This window comes from Giraffa tippelskirchi, chromosome 10, assembly GCF_054371585.1.
Source record: "Giraffa tippelskirchi isolate mGirTip1 chromosome 10, T2T-mGirTip1v1.2.pri, whole genome shotgun sequence".
Classification (NCBI taxonomy): Eukaryota; Metazoa; Chordata; class Mammalia; order Artiodactyla; family Giraffidae; genus Giraffa; species Giraffa tippelskirchi.
This window is the reverse complement of record NC_137284.1, coordinates 12,389,142-12,405,959: the sequence shown is the minus strand read 5'-3', so window position 1 is coordinate 12,405,959 and position 16,818 is coordinate 12,389,142. Positions and strand designations below refer to the sequence as shown.

General features: G+C 48.5%; 1 long non-coding RNA gene across 1 annotated transcript; it reads left to right on the top strand.

Annotated features, from left to right (window-relative positions):
- Positions 1-30: 30 nt before the first annotated feature.
- LOC145524286 (uncharacterized) lies at positions 31-16,483 on the top strand. Its single transcript, XR_014067379.1, has 3 exons — positions 31-759; positions 1,875-2,023; positions 11,878-16,483. It is a non-coding gene; the product is annotated as an uncharacterized LOC145524286 (long non-coding RNA).
- Positions 16,484-16,818: the final 335 nt, after the last annotated feature.

Genomic DNA, 16,818 nt, shown 5'->3' with positions numbered 1-16,818 from the left:
CACTGTGTCTGTGTCATTCTGTGCTCTGGCAGATGGGCTGGCCCTCATTTACAGCAGAGGAGGTGACATAAAAGCAGAATAATTGGATTTCAAATAGAATAGGGATTTTTGTACCCCATGGGGCTCTGGGCGGGGTGGTGGGGTGAGGCCTATTGTGTGACTTCTGGTTTCCAGGGAAATAGGTTTCCTGTGCCACTGCTGAGATGTACTGGGTAAATTCCAGAAGGAATAAGGCAGAGTGAGATATGGCTTCTGGCTTATTCACACCTAGAGTGAGAACTGACACATTTTCTGAAAGAGATAAAGACTACAAACTAACATTCTTGAAGCTTTTAAGACTACCTAATCCCAGAAATTTTTCTGAAAATATGATGACTTCTGTTTTTACCTTATGGTATGTCTAGTTGCTAGGGGAGGTAGAAAAAGAGCAGCTCCTTTTAAAAAACAACCCAAGCCCTGGGTTCCCCTGGTAGCTCAGAGGTAAAGAATCCACTGGCTAATGCAGAAGACACAGGCTCGATCCCTGGACCGGGTTGATCCCACATGCCACAGAGCAGCTAAGCTCGTGAGCCATAACTGCTGAGCCTGTGGTCTAGAGTCGGGGAGCTGCAACTCCTGAAGCCCATGTGCTCTAGAGCCTGTACTCGGCAACAGGAGAAGCCACTGCAATGGAAGCCCGCACACCACGACCAGAGAGTAGCTCCCGCGCCACAACTAGAGAAAAGCCCGCGCAGCAACGAAGACCCAACACTGCCAAAAGTAAAGAAATAAATAAACAAAAATTATATTTAAAAAATAAAACAGCTGCAGTCATGAACATTCACCCTGCTTTGCAATCTGACCAACACATTCTCCTATTTCCGGTCACCATGCCTCTTTTCAAAATTTTATTCCAACTGATGTTATAACCAGGAACTTAAGGAGAGGACCACCCATCACGTGATGTGGGACAGACACATTCAACCCCTGCAGAGAAAGAGAGTTACTTGTAAACACACAAAAACCTGGGTGGGAAGTTCACCGGGGAATGTCGGGGAACCTGAGGCTGCTCCAGGGACTGGTCTTCCCTCATTGGGTTAATTTTTACCTTCATGAAATGCTGTTTCCTGTCTCTCCAGCTGGTTTTGTTGCCCTCAGCTCCCACATGGCCAACTGGGACCCCGCTCTGGGTTCCCCAGCTTTGACTTAACTTCAACGGACCCTTCATCTCACCTCTGCCACTCATGCCTCACTCCCCAGCTCACCTTTTCCGTTCACCTTAGTTTTGGCAGCCTGCAGACCAGCTACCCCAGGTCCTTTGCTTGCCCCTCAGGTTCCAGGAACAAGAAAATTGCCACCACAGCAGCCCGGCGTGTGATGGAGCATGCTTTCTGAGAGGGGCATTGTCCTGCAAGTGGAGATCAACCTCTTAATTGGCCATTGGCTGCCATCCCAGCTGTGAAAGACATCACTCCTTCCCTCCCTGATTCGGCTCCAACTTTGTTTCCCGACCCTCTCCCTAGCCCAGATGGAGCACTGGCGGGTCCTCACGGACCTTCTTCCCTCTCACCTTTGTGGGTTTTCGGCACCTGAGGGAGATTGGCTACATTGCCCAGCCCCAGCCACTTTTTGAGGCCCATCCTTTCTGTGAAGCTTCCTCTGATCCTGACTGATGGAAAACAAAACAAACTACATGCTCATCCAATCCTGCTAAGCAAGTCTCACTGCAACTTGCTGGTGCCCAGCAGAGGGGAGCGAGTCTCTCCACCCCTTGAATCATTGGCTTGTTTTGGTCGATGGAATATGAGCAAACACGACATATGGAGGGGCTGGGAAAGCATGTGTGCATCAGGGCTTTTCCTCTATCTAGCTGATCCAAAACTTTTTTCCACCAGGAGAGTGAGGCTGGACCACAACTGGAGAACAAGACATCCTCTCCATCTCAGCCATCCCAGACAGGTGACCCAGGCTCCCCTAGACATCCCAGCACTGCTGAGCCAACCCCAGACAGAACGCAACCCTCACAGGTTGCGTGAGACAACAGGTAGGTATCTTCTGAACCACTGAGTGTTAGAGCAGTTTGTTAGGCAGCAAACCATCCCTTTTCATCTCCCACGTTGGAATCGTTCTCCTTTTTTGAAGCCCCATACCAGCTCAGCTGGTAAAGAAACTGCCTGCAATGCAGGAGACCCCGTTTCGATTCCTGGGTCGGGAAGATCCCCTGGAGAAGGGACAGACTACCCACTCAAGTATTCTTGAGCTTCTCTGGTGGCTCAGACAGGAAAGAATCCACCTGCAATGCGGGAGACCTGGGTTCTATCCCTGGGTTGGGAAGATTCCCGGGAGGAGGGCATGGCAACCCACTCCAGTATTCTTACCTGGAGAATCCCATGGACAGAGGAGCCTGGCAGGTTCCAGTCCACAGGGTTGCAAAGTCAGACAACTGGAATGACTTCACACGCACACAGTTCAATGTATAGACAATTCCCTGTTCTCTACATTTGGGAGTATAAACAATATAAGCCTGTTAATTCTGTAAGTAGTTTTTATAATTATGATGTAAGTCTATTCTATCCTTAGACTATTTAAAATAAGCCCTTTATGACTTGAGCCTCTTCTACTGAGTAACAGAATCTGACAATCAGCTGGTCCAGTGAACCAGCATAAACAGAGATGGTTGTGGCTGGACTCTGGTGGGTCTCCTCCCCTGCTTTGGAGCAGAGGGAAGTTGAAAAGGAGATTGCTGTTAAAAGCCGGCCTTTGGAGCCATTTGGACCGCGATGCGCCTACTGGTTCTATCAGGCACCGCTTGGGGCCCTGGGAAGACGACCTCTCTCTCTGTGAGTCTCCATTTCTTTGTCATTGGGTGAGCAGCCGTCACCCCTCCTCCATGTCCTCCTGTTGCTTCTCTCTCTGCTACAAAGGCTGTGCATCTTGTCTGAAGAAGACGTTCATGCCAGCAACGCCTGCCAAAGCCCCCATTTTATAATTTTGTATATTTGTTTATTTATTTTGGGCTGCGCTAGATCTTCCTTGCTGCTTGGGCTTTACTCTAGTTGTGGCCAGTGGGGACTATTTTCCCATTGTGGTGCACAGGCTTCTCATGGCATCGGCTTCTCTTGCAGAGCACAAGCTCTAGGGTGCCCGGGCTTCAGTAGTCATAGCACAGGGCCTCAGTAGTTGCAGTTCCTGAGCTCTAGAGCACAGGCTCAGTAGTTGTGGGTGCACAGGCTTGGTTGTGTGAGGCATGTGGGATCTTCCCAGACCAGGGATCAAACCCATGTCTCTTGCATTGGCAGGCGGATTCTTTACCACTGAGCCACCAGGGAAGCCCCAAAGACCCCATTTTAAACTCAACCAATTAAGGACAATCAAACCAGTCAATCCTAAAGGAAATCAGTCCTGAGTGTTCATTGGAAGGACTGATGCTGAAGCTGAAACTCCAATACTTTGGCCACCTGGTGCAAAGAACTGACTCAATGGAAAAGACCCGGATGCTGGGAAAGATTAATGGCAGGAGGAGAAGGGGACGACAGAGGATGAGATGGTTGGATGGCATCACCGACTTAATGGACTTGAGTTTGAGCAAGCTCGGGGAGTTGGTCATGGACAGAGAAGCCTGGCATGCTGCAGTCCATGGGGTCGCAAAGAGTTGGAAACAATTGAGCGACTGAACTGAACTGAATTAAGGACTGCCGGAAATACCATCTTCATCTCCTGTAACCTTCATCTTGCAATGGCTATTGAGTTCTGCCTGCATACATCATAGCCATTTGCACAGCTGTAAAACACCTTCTCCATCCTAGACTCATCACAAGCTGTGAGCCTGGATGGGCCGCACCAAATGTCAAGGGAATAGAAGAGACAGTGGTGCTGGAGAATGTGGCTGCATCGGACACTTAATTTCACCATCCGAATAGCTCTTCAATCTTCCATTCCCACAGCTGCCACTTTAGTCCGAGCTCTTATCCTGTCTTACCTAGACACCTGCAGGTGCCTCCTTCTTGGAATACACAGATAAAGGAGAGCCCACAAGGACTTCTGTGAGGATCACTTATTTAGGAGTAGTCCCAGGAATCAGAAGGCAGAGGAGGGGAGAAGGAATGTTCATATACAAGTGTATAAGTGGGGTCACCACCGTGGGACCTGGAGAGTAGAGCCTGACAGGCCAGGAGGAGGGTTTATCCATTGTCTCCTGTTCTCCACTGGCTGAGGACTGCTCCTGGAAGCACGAGCTCTCCTGCAGTTCGGGTCATTCCTACAGGTGCCCCACCAGCTTCCCCAGCATTGAGGTCACTGCAGGGAAAGGGTGCACTTGAGGCTAGGGCTGTGAGTGTGAGGCGGAGCCCACTTGGGAGTGTCCGCCATGGCCGAGGCTGAATGCAAAGGGGAGGTTGAACAAGCAAGGGGCAGGGCTGCCGAGGCTGCCCATGCGAACTCCTAACTGTACAGTCTCTTCCTGTACCATCTCTGCCCTCCTCCGTGCTGGCTCCTTGCTCTTCTCTGCACAGGAGCAACAGTGATTATGTTTTCAAAACACTAACTGGATCTGTCACATATATGCTCCAAACTCTCAGGACTTAAATCTGTGGATAAAGGTCAGGCTTCCCTGGAGGCTTGGCAGTAAAGAACTCGCCTGCAATGCAGGAGCGGCAGGAGACGCGGGTTTGATCCCTGGGTTGAGAAGATCTTCTAGAGAAGGAAATGGCTACCTACTCCTGTATTCTTGCTTGGAGAACCCCATGGACCGAGGAGCCTGGCAGGCTACAGTCCATGGGGTTGCAAAGAGTCAGACACAACTGAAGCAACTTAGCATGCATGAATGCATGGATAAAGGTCACAACCCTAAGACAGATTGGGGAGCCCTGCCACCTCTGCCCACTGCTCCTGCCTGCCCCTACCTCACTCTCCTGGAATGTGCCACCACCTCACTCTCCTGGAACAGGCCACTCTACCTGCTTGCCCTCTGCTCCAAAGTGCTGTGACCACACTGACCTTTGCACAGGGCCTTTGCACATACAGTTCCTTCTTTCACCACAAACCCCTGCTTGTCCTTCACCTCTCAGCTCAAGTGTCACTCCCACAGAGGAAACTTTTGAACTCTATCTCTGGGATGGGCCAAGGTCCCTTGTCAAGCCTGTTAGAGAACCCCACAGTCTCCTTTCAGGGGATCTGTTGTCAGCATTTGCCTGATGGGGGAAGGCGAGGGGGCCGTAGCTGGAAGAGAGAAACTGACTTCTCACTGCATAGCCTTTGGGACGTTAGGAAATCCCTATCTGTTCTCATGGTACCAACAAAACTATCAGGTAAATAAAAGTAAATCAAAGCAATAAGACAACCGCAAAACCCCTAACTGGTTGCTCTGGTCACTGTGTCTGGACTGCTGCCCCTTCACGACCTGCCTGTCCCATGGCATCCTCATCTCTGGAGCCTGCTTCCTACCAAGCTGTATCTGACTGCTGTGGAACACACCTTTTTCCCTTCCAGAGATGAGAAGGGCCAGGAGAATGTTTCCTCCTGGGTCTTTATTCAAGTTTTGAGGTTCCCCACTTTCTGAAGGGCTAACATTGGCTGAAGCTGGGGAGCCTTGTGGTTAGAGACAATCTGAGCATCGCACTACCAGGACTTTCTCAGAGAAACGGATGGAGATATTTTCACTCATCTAATCTGAACAGATCACAAAACTTAGGCAGTAAGTTTGACTTTTAAACTCTTGAGAGTCCCTTGGACAGCAAGGAGCTCAAACCAGTCCAACCTAAAGGAAATCAACCCCGAATATTCATTGGAAGTACTGATGCTGAAGCTAAAGCTCCAGTACCTTGACCATCTGATGCAAAGAGCTGACTCATTGGAAAAGACCCCAATGCTGGGAAATATTGAGGGCAGGAGGAGAAGGGGGCAAAAGAGGGTAAGGTGGTTAGATAGCATCACTGACTCAATGGACATAAATCTGAGCAAACTCCAGGAAATAGTGATGGACAGGGAAGCCTGGTGGGCTACAGTCCATGGGGTTTCAAAGAGTTTGGCACGACTGAGCGACTGGACAACAACAAAAAGTTTGACTTTTAAACTCTCTGGCAACTGAGACCGAAAAAGGGGGGCAAAGTTCTTGGATACAGAAAATTTTCATCCGGGAATGTGTCTGAGTTTTAGGAAGAGCTGACAGTTTTTAACCTTTCTCTCCAAAGACCCAGCCCTTCCCTAATCACTGTTCCTTCCTTCTTCTCTTTAACAGCTTGATTGAAGTATAGTTGGTATATGGTAAACTGTAAGTGTTTAATGAATGCAGTTTCATGAGTTTGGACACAAGCGTGCACCCGTGATACCATCACCCCGATTTCAGAGTAACTGACATACCATCATCACACACTGTCCGGGACATACCGTCATTGTGTCCCTCTGTTTGATGGCTGTGTGCATAGTGACAAGTTAACGTGAGACCTACTCTCTTAACAAAGTTTTAAGTGTACCACACAGTTTTGTTGACCATAAGCAAACCCTTCATGGTACAGCAGATCTCTAGAACTAATTCATCTTGCATAACTGAAACTTTCCCTGGAGGAGGGCATGGCAACCCATTCCAATAATTCTTGCCTGGGAAGTCCCATGGACAGAGGATCCTGGCGTGCTACAGTCCAGGGGGTGGCAAAGAGTCAGACATGACTGAGCAACAGCACAACTGAAATTTTATACCCACTGCTCCCTGCTTCCCCCTCCTCCTTCCCCAGTGACCACTGTTCTACTTTCTGCTTCTGTGACTATTTGAGATTCCTCATATAAGGGGCATCGTGTGGTATTTCCCCTTCGGCATCTGGCTTATGGACTTCCCAGGTGGCTCAATGGTAAGGAATCTGCCTGCTAAGCAGGAGACTCGGGTTCAATCCCTGGGTTGGAAGAATCCGCCTGGAGTAAGGCATGGCAACCCACCAGTATTCTTGCCTGGAGAATCCCATGGACAGAGGAGCTTGATGGGCTACAGTCCACAGGGTCGCAAAGAGGTGGACACGACTGAGCAAGTCAACAACAGCAGCAACAGCAGTCTGGCTCATTGCACTAAGCACAGCGTCCTCTAGCTTCACCCCAGTTGTTGCAAATGGCACTCAATGTCCATCTACAGACGGGTGGATAAAGAAAATGTGAAACGTACACACGGGGGAACATTACTCAGTCTTCAAAAAGAAGGAAAGCAGTCCCTCTCTTCTTCACTCATCCTTTTTTAAATTTTTTTTTTTATTTTTAAAAGGTATTTATTTATTTGGCTATACCGGGTCTTAGTTGTGCTTTTGATCTTTAGTTGCACCATATGGGATCCAGTTCCCCATCCAGGGATTGAACCTGGGCATCCTGTATTGGGAGCATGCAGTCTTAGCCACTAGACCACCAGGGAAGTTTGTAATTTTTATTTTATGTTGTGGTATAGTTGACCTTATGGTTTTTCCAGTAGTCGTGTATGGATGTGAGAGTTGGACGGTGAAGAAAGCTGAGCACCGAAGAATTGATGCTTTTGAACTGTGGTGTTGGAGAAGACTCTTGAGAGTCCCTTGGACTGCAAGGAGATCCAACCAGTCCATCCTAAAGGAGATCAGTCCTGGGTGTTCATTGGAAGGACTGATGTTGAAGCTGAAACTCCAACACTTTGGCCACCTAATGCGAAGAGTTGACTCATTGGAAAAGACCCTGATGCTGGGAAGGATTGGGGGCAGGAGGTGAAGGGGACGACAGAAGATGACATGGTTGGATGGCATCATCGACTCAATGGACATGGGTTTGGGTGGACTCTGGGAGTTGGTGATGGACAGGGAGGCCTGGCGTGCTGCAGTTCATGGGGTCACAAAGAGTCGGACACGACTGAGCGACTGAACTGAACTGAACTGATGGTTGACCTTCTTAATTTATCTGTGTTTTCAAGCTCTCACCCCTCAGAACACCCCATTCTTTATTTTCTGCCTCCCGATTCCCCTTTGCCTTGGCTTTCTCTCTCCCGTGTCCTCTCCTTCCTCCTGCTGCTCAGGCGTGTCCTCTCCCCTGCCCCTAACTCTGCCTCCCTACCCTTCCACACCCATCCACGAGCTTCCTGTTCCTTCCATTTTCACCATCTGAAGTGCTTCCAGCAACATGAAAGATTTGAAAGGGAAGCGAACAGGACACAACTGTCCTGAACATTCCTTTCCAGCCCTTTTCCCCAAGGATTTCAGAATATTTCAGGCCCAATGCTGTTATCTCCCTCTGAAGATGCACCTCTGCCATCCCTCGTCCCTCCTAAGAGCCGGAAGCAGATGCCCCTTGGGCTTCCAGGGCGGCACCCCCCCAGTTGCCTCCCCCTCCCCATGGTGCTGTCAGGCACCTCCCAGCAGGGCACACCTACACCCCAGAACCAAGACCAAGTTCCCTGATGGGCCCGGATGAGTGAAGCATCACCCCCCCCCCCCAGCCCCTGCAACCCAGCCTCGGACAGCTGCTACCCACCAGGGGCACATATTGATGGAGCCTCTCCAGAGAAAGCCGCCTCAGCCCGCCTTACAGGCAGAGTCGCTAATGATTTGGCACCAACAGAGCACAAAAGTCTTAAAAAGAAAGTTGCCCCGTATCAGTCAGAAGAGCAGAGCCAGTTGTTAATACTTTATTACGGTGTATCTCCAGAGGTGGGTGTGGTGAAGGGAGGCCCGAGGAGTTACTTCCATGTGTAGATAGACCCGGGCCTGACGTTTGCAGAGTCTAGATGTCACTATGGCCAGAATTCCTTTTCCTTTTTCCTCCAGAGAGGAAAAATAAAAACCGAATCTTTCCACTTTGCTGGTCAAGGCAGCTCGTTTGGTTCAACAACAGATGGCACTAGGACGCCTTGGAGCTGTCCTCATCGCCAGGGATAGCTGTATGATGGGCATAGCCCCAGCAACCCTTCTGTCCCCATGAGGCCCAGCCCATAAGCATTTATTTGGGATCCTTCCCAAATCAGGCAGGGGCCAAGGGATATCAGCTGGTGACTCCAAATCAATACCCTGTTCTTCCACCATTTTTCTTCTTCTTGTTTGGCTGTCTTTGGAATTTGTGTCTGAGAGGAATGTCCAGGACAGTTTGTAGATGAGGTTTATGGATTGTGAGCTAGGGGAGAGACAGGGAGGGGAGTAGGAGGGAATAGGGAGAGGTTGGAGTGGTGTGAGGAGGAGATGACAGTGGTTTGATGAGGTGATGGAGGAGGGAAGTGGGGGGTGTGTATCACTGTGGGCAGAATACTGCCTTCGACTTTCTGCACGGCTTGTAGTAAGTGCCTGTCCCCAGGGCTGCGTGCGGAGCCGTATCCCACACGTGGCTGCCACCACCTGGAACCTGCCAGAACCCAAGCAGCCACCTGCTCAAGTTCTAGGCCTTTCCTATGAGGCATAAGTGGGCACTGAAGGGAGGGGCAGGGGCAGGGGAAGGGGGTAGGTAATGGCATTAGTGATCTTGACCCTGGAGCCCGATGCTGGAGGCCGTTTCAGCTCTGGGTGGCAGGGGTGGGGGCGTCATGCCAGGGCAGCCTTGCCTTGGTGAAGCCTGCTTTCCTTCCTGGAAGAGACTTGAGCCCCCTTGGAGGTTTTCAAAACCAAGTCAGGCTACAGGAAGGGAAGGGGGCATCCGTCCTGTCTCCCTTGGTTTATCACATTCCTCCTGCTCATGGACATTGTGCCTGCATTGGTTCAACTACTGTATTTTTTCCAGGCAGCATTTCCTTGGTCGAGAGCCAAGGTGCTGTGACAAGCTGCCCCTAGGGCCCCTGGCACCCCAGTGATGTGGCTGCCCACCCCCCATGGGAAAGGAGAGACACTGGCCCTTTGTAGAGACTCAGTGACCCCAGAGCCACAAATGAACAGCAAGGCAGACAGAACCTCCACACATATCCACCCCTTACCCACCCCGTCTCCAAGTGCAGTTGGTTTTTAATGGTCCCCCAGGAAGGAGACGGGGCTCTTGCTTCAGCACCCTGCATCAGCTTCTAACAGCCCCACTAGCAGGCTCAGAGCTCCAGAAGGAATCCTGTGCCCAGGGACCTTCTTTGTATGTCTCTGTCACTGTGGCATCAGGCTCCTTTGAGCCCTGTTTGACACTATTTCATCAAGCCCTTGATGAAACCCTGTCTTTGGCTTTTGCTAACTTACAACATACCTTCATGGCCTCTGGGGTCCCAGGGGCACAGAGTCTGGACCAAACACCAGACCCCATCCCCCGGTCCCACAGGCGAGTGTAGTCAGGGCGTCTGAAGTGCCAAGTGGCCCGTTTGTGAGTGGATGGGTGAGGGTGACCTTGCTGCCTGAGCGGGCCCTGGCGGGCTCAGCCGGTGCAGCGCGTCTGGTCACCCAGCGCCCTGACCTGGTTCACCGCTGGCTGAGGCCAGAGCCCAGGCAGCAGGCCCGACTCAGCCGCGTCCTCTGACCTCACACAGCATCTTTGTCATGAAGCTTGGCAAGGACCACCGAGTCCTTTCTGTTTCTCCAGAATCATGCTCTGGGGAGGGGAGGTGCTCTGGCCAGCCTGTCTGGAAGAATAGGTGGAGGCTGCTAAGGTGGGATTTCAGTTGCTGTGGGGGTTTGATGTGCTGGGAAAGGAAGGAGGTGACTGATGGTGTCCCTGAAGTGCAGAGGCCCGAAGCCGTACAGAGTGTGGGGAATCCAGCCTGGGCAGTGGGCCCGTCAGGCCAGTCCGGGAAGACTGCTTCAGTCTTGGCGACGGTCAAGCCCTCAAGGGCCATGACCACACCACTTATTTATTTGTATTCCCTCATGTAACCCAGCACGGAGCTTTGCCCAAGTAGCCAGACTAGCTCAATGGTCCAGGGGGTGCAGCCTTCAGCCTGACAGTCTGGGTTCATATCCCTGCTCTGTTGTTCAGCCCTGGGACTCAGGAGAGTTAACTGTCCTCTCTGGGCCTCAGTGTGCTCATCTGTTAAATGGACGCAGCGAGCGTGCCTGCATTATGAGGCTGCTGCGTTTAGAACAGTGCTTGGCTGATTTGCTACTGCTTTGAGGCACACAGCAGGTGTTGGTGGAATGGAAAGCTGGAATCCAGGTGGTATCACACTGTCAGACAGATGCCCATGGTCTTAGCTTTGGGCTCCTTGATTCTAGAGGAAGCCCAGATGGCTCGGTGGTTTAAAAAAAAAAAAAGCCCCACCTGCCACTTAAACAGACATTTCTCCAAAGAAGACATACAGATGGCTAACAAACACATGACAAGATGCTCAACATCGCTTATTATTAGAGAAATGCAAATCAAAACTACAATGAGATATCACCTCACACCAGTCAGAATGGCCATCATAAAAAGTCTACAAACAATAAATGCTGGAGAGGGTGTGGAGAAAAGGGAACACTCTTGCACTCTTGGTGGGAATGTAAATTGATGCAGACACTATGGAAGACAGTATGGAGACTCCTTAAAACACTAGGAATAAAACCATCATATGACCTTGCAATCCCACTCCTAGGCATATACCCCAAGGAAACCAAAAGCAAAAAAGACATGTATCCCATTCTTCATTGCAGCACTATTTACAATAGCTAGAACATGGAAGCAACCTAGATGTCCATCAACAGATGAATGGATAAAGAAGTTGTGGTACATATACACAATGGAATATTACTCAGCCATAAAAAGGAATGCATTTGAGTCAGTTCTAATGAGGTGGATGAACCTAGAACCTATTATACAGAGTGAAGTAAGTCAGAAAGAGAAAGATAAATATTGTATTCTAATGCATATATATGGAATCTAGAAAAATGGGACTGAAGAATTTATTTACAGGACAGCAGTGGAGAGACAGATGGGTAAGCTGGGCAAGAAGTCCACCACCAATTCCATCCCTTCTGTAGCACCCCCATCCCAGCTCTCTCTCCCTCTCTTCACCTTTCTGTCCATCCACAGGTGACTGAGAACATTGGCCAACAGCACTCCAGGTCCAGAGGCATCCACTCAGTCCTGTGGAATCAGAGACTCTGGGGTACCAGGGACAAGTAACTGGATTCCAGAAGCCTCTGTCCTCTGGGAGGCGGGGTCAGGTCCAGCCTAGGCCCTGCACCTGTGCAGGGAGTAACGTCGCCGGAGGACACACATTCCCCTACGCATTCCCTTCTTGACTGTGGTCACCCCAGGCCACCCCTTCAGGCTCTGCTCTCTGTCAAGCTCAGCACTGCATCTAAAGAAACTCCTCAGACAGCTCAGGTTCTCCCTGCCAAGGCAGGACCAGCTGAAGAAGGATCTGGAGCTGGAGGGGCCTAGGGAGGGGTGACAGGGACAGCATTGGTCCCTTTCGGTTCCCAGGCTCCAGCTGCTCCCGGATCCTCTGAGCAGCATCAGAGTCCCTGCGGCTCCTGCTTTCCCAGGGTCTAGAGCCAGGCCTGGCCCTCAGTGGCCTCACAGCAAATACACCTTGACTAGGGATGGGCATTTTAGAGAGGGTCGGGGGGCTCTCAGCCCTCTGGAGCGCCCTCTATTTTCCTCCTACAACAGCCAGGGGTGGGGGCGGGGAAGCGAGTGCAGGGTGTCTCCAAGGTTCTCAACCTCACACCTGCTATCCTGCCTCCCCGGGCTCCAGCCTGTTACCGCAGCTTCCCTCTTCTCCTCCATCTTTTGATGTTAAGATGCACATACAAGGTCTCATCAGTGGTCTTAAGAATCAAAGTCTTCCCCTAAAGAAATAAATCTCTAAGATGACAGGCCTCAGGCATCAACAAGAGAGAGGAAAGCCTGTCTTGGGGAGGGGGTGACAATGGGGAGTTCCAGAGGCACAGAAAATTCCCTTGAGACCCAACTCCCCCACCAGCCCCACCCAGACCATCCTGTGTTAGCTCGATGGCACTGGTGGGGAGTGACCCAGAGCCTCGACGAGGTCCATCTGAGTATGAAAGCTGATGACATGGATGTGGGGGTCTGAGCAGAAGCAGCCCTGGGATGCCTTTCTTCTCAGCACAGCCCCTGACTTCAGCCAGTCCAATGGCAAGTGGTCAGCAGTCAGGGAGTGTGGCTGCTCAGCCCACCTTCCCGGCTGTCTGGGTGTAGTCTTGGAAAGGGGAGGCTGGGCTGTGAAAACAGACGATGTCAATTTCAGGCAGCATTTAGGGAGAATACTGTTCCACTTGCTCATTCTTCTTAGCACTCCCCTCAAAACTTGATTCAATCAGCCATGGATGAGAAAGGCCTGTTACCATAGCAACACCACTGTGAGAATGAGAAAAATCAGCAACAGAGCAGGCTGGGTTCTCATCTGGAAGCGGGCACCAGGAGGGTAAAGAAACAGAGCAAATCCCGGGTGACCTTGAGCCCACCATGCTCCCTATGGTTGAACTTTTCATCTCACGTGGGACCCCAGGAAAAGCACAGGGTGCCCCCAGGGTGATTATGCTGAGGAACACACACCTGCTCATTGCCTGGTTTCCATTAAGCCAGCCTGGACTCTTTAGTCCTGTGTTTATTTTCATGGTTGATGTAACCCATGCAGACTGATGAATCTGCATGCTTCTTTTTCTTATATTATTGCCTGTTTAGTGGAACGTGTTCAGTATTGCTGTGCATATTCATCTCTTATTTGATGCTGCCAAAGGGAACCGTGGCTCTTACTTCCTCTTGCAAGGCCACGGCCTGGACAATGTTCACAGTCAAAGGGAGAGAACCTTTGCGAAAGATGAAGGGTTTTGGTCCAGCCTCTACAACCTTCTGGAGTTGGACAAGCTGGAGTTTCTAAAGAGAAATTGTTGGCTGGTTGGACTCAGTGTCCCAGCTCAGGGCCAGAATGAGATGTTCAGGAAAGGTGTTTCTAGGAGGCATGTGGGTTTGAAAATTTCTGAGTCTGGATTTGAAGATTTGAGATAAAGTGACCCTCTACCTTGCTGAAGCTCTCTTTCTGCCGGTTTCCTCAGAGATCCACCTACCAGCCTATCTCTGGGCCTGGCCAGAACTAATAGCCCTGGGTTTGGAAATATCCCCCAGTATAACCTCCTCCAAGGGTTTTACCCTTTGCTCGGAACTCCGCTGGGCCTTTTAAAGTAGATTGAATCCATATGTTTCTGATTCATTTACACTTTACTCATCAGAATGTTCCCTTTTTTATGAGTGATTTGTTGTCTTAAGATGCCTTTGCAGTCTTGTTTATGTCTTTCCGCCTTAGAAACAAGATACTGTGTCTTGTTAAGCATGGGGGTAGGGGCGGAGGTGGTAAAAATGTAGCTTCAGGTCTGAGTTTGTTTTGGGTCACAAGAGGAAATGCAGTGTTTCAGCAGAGCTGTTTGGTTTAAGTGTCAAGAGATTTGTCTTTTCTGCTCAGAGCATTGGGCTTCAAAGTGAATATCCATGTCTCCTCCTAGATTGAAAACTCCGCTTGAGCAGCTGTGTAGCCCTGGGCCAATCACTTAATCTCTTTTCTCCTCAAATCCTTCATCTGTAAAATGGGGATAATAGTGCTCCCTGTATCACAGAGCTGTTGTAGTAATAGTGTATTGTGACTGTTATAAAAGTGTGAGTCATACAGAATTAGCCAGAGTTCCTTTAAACAGTGCCAAGCCCATGCATTCTCTATCCTTTCCATCAATATACCACCCCTCTGATCCACTTTGCTCCAATGAATCCTCCAGGACTCAGCTAAAACATCACCTACCGTAAGACCGTCTCTGCTCACCAGTCTTGACTGACATTTTCTCCTTTGGGTCCCTGCAACATCTTACACATGCCTTCACTGTCAGTCTCATCACTTGGCTTTTTGTTTCTATAACTTGACTTCCCCCCAAGGAAACTGACATCTCCTTGAGGGAAGTAAAGTGATTTTTATCTTGGTTTGACCTGTAGGAGGTGCTCAACAATAGTTTGAAATTAAGAAGATAAAAACAGAAAAGGGGACACAATGGTGCTTGCTTTTTTCATACTCCGGATGAATCCAGTTAGTTCTATTTTGTGAGAACTCTGGCTTTACAAGAAAGGAGACAGATGGAGTGAAGCAGTGGAGACACTGTCTCCAATGTGAGTGGGGTGGGGGGTGGCCAGAGAGAGAAAGGAACCAGAGAAGACTTGGGATTTGAACCACAGAGGCAAAGCCAAGTGTCCTGGAGAAGGTGGAGAGTTCATTTTGGGATGTGCAGAACATAACACTCATGTTAAAATATCTTTCAAAATATGGACGTGTGGGCTGGAGAAAGTTTGGAACTACAGATGTTGAAACCTTGAGGGAACTTTTGAAGTCAGGGTGGGTCATACCATCCAGGAAGCATGGTCTCTGAGGCCTTGGAACATAAACTGTCAGCCAGTATCATTTTTAATAGACAGAGTATAAAGTTAGGTTGTTCATTAGAGACCTTTCTATAGCATTTGCAGCTATAAATTTCCCTCTTAACACTGCTTTCACTGCACCCCATAAGTTCTGGTATGTTGTTTTCATTTTCACTTGTCTTAAGGTATTTTCCCAATTTCCCCTGTGATTTCTTTTTTGACTCATTGGTTGTTGAAAAGTATGTTGTTTAATTTCCACATATTTGTGGATTTTTCAGTTTTCCTTCTGCTATTGATTTCTAATTTCATTCCATTGTGGTTGGAAAAGATACTTTGTATGACTTCAGTCTTTTTAAAAATCTAATAAGACTTGTTTGGGGGCCTAATATATTGGCCTATCCTGGACATGGGTCCTTGTACAATTGAGAGAAATGTGTATTGTGCTGTTGTTGGGTGGAGTGCTCTGTATGTGTCTGTTAAGTCCAACTGGTTTCTAGGTTTGTTCAAATCTTCCATTTCGTTATTGGTCTTCTGTCTGGTTGCTTCAAGTAGGGTATTGAGTCTCCTACTACTATTACAGAGCTGTCTTTTTCTTTCTTCAATTCTTTCAGTATTTGCTTCATATATTTGGACTCTGATTCCAGTTGCATATATGTTTACATTCGTTACACTTTCCTGGTGAGTTGACCCTTTTATCAATATATTATGTCCTTCTATATCTCTTAGAGTAGTTTTTGACTTAAAGTATATTTTATCTGGTATTTGTATAGCCACTTCAGTTATCTTTCTGTTACTATTTATATAGAATATCTTTTTCCATCTTTCACTTTCAATCTGTATCCTTAGATCTAAATTTCTTATAGGCAGCATAAAAGTAGATCATGCTTTTTTCTTTTTATCCATTCTGCCAGTGTATGCCTTTTGATTGGGAAATTTAAGCTATTTACATTTAAAGTAATTATTAACAGGGAACGACTTGCTTATGTCATTTTGCTATTTGTTTTCTGTATGTATTATAGCCTTTTTTTTGTCCCTTATATCTTCTATTACTGCCTTCCTTTGTATTTAGTTGATTTTTTTTTTTTTTTTTGGAGTGACATGTTTTGATTTCCTTCCCATTCCCTTTTGTGTATATTTTACATGTGTTTTCTTCATGGCCACCATGGGGATTTATATAACCATTCTAAAGTTATAACAATCTATTTTGAATTGGTACCAACTTAACTTCAGTGACATACAAAAACTCTACTCCTTTACAATTCTATTTGCCCCCAACTTTGTGCTATCGATGCCACAAATTACATCTTTATATCTTGTATACTAGTTTACATAGACTTTCTCCATGTATTTACCTTTACCAGAGACCAACATCTTCCCAGGGCTGTGAGTAACTTTATAACATCCTTGCACTCCAACCTGAAGGAACCCCTGCAACATCACACGTAGGGCACAACCAGTGGTAATGAATTCCTTGTTTTTGCTTATCTGGGAATGTCTTACTATCTCCCTTATTTTTGAAGGACAGTGTTGCTGAATATAGAATTCTCACCTGATATTTTTTTTTTTCCTTTCAGCAGTTTAAATATATCATCGCATTGATTTCTGGCCTCT